This window comes from Formica exsecta, unplaced genomic scaffold (genome assembly GCF_003651465.1).
Source record: "Formica exsecta isolate Colony F162 unplaced genomic scaffold, ASM365146v1 scaffold209, whole genome shotgun sequence".
In the NCBI taxonomy this organism is placed as follows: domain Eukaryota; kingdom Metazoa; phylum Arthropoda; class Insecta; order Hymenoptera; family Formicidae; genus Formica; species Formica exsecta.
In genome coordinates this window covers 3,693-3,945 of record NW_021849387.1, presented here as the reverse complement: position 1 = coordinate 3,945, position 253 = coordinate 3,693, and positions in this window count along the sequence as shown.

The window sequence follows — 253 nt, the reverse complement described above, 5'->3', positions numbered from 1 at the left end:
AAAACTAAATATTTTACGAGATATTTTATTTTTTATATCAAAATATGTCAGATTAAAATATAAAATAACTCAAAAAGTACTTAATGAAAAAATACTTTATTATAGTGTTTTGAAAAGCTTTCGAGATAAGCTACAAGAATATGCAATAAAAAATGGGGGGTTCCATTTAGGAAAACATCGATCACATTTACTTGGTCTTGAAAAGGTCATTCAAGGTCAAGTCCATATTTTCATCATGTGTCCCCCTGTGAAT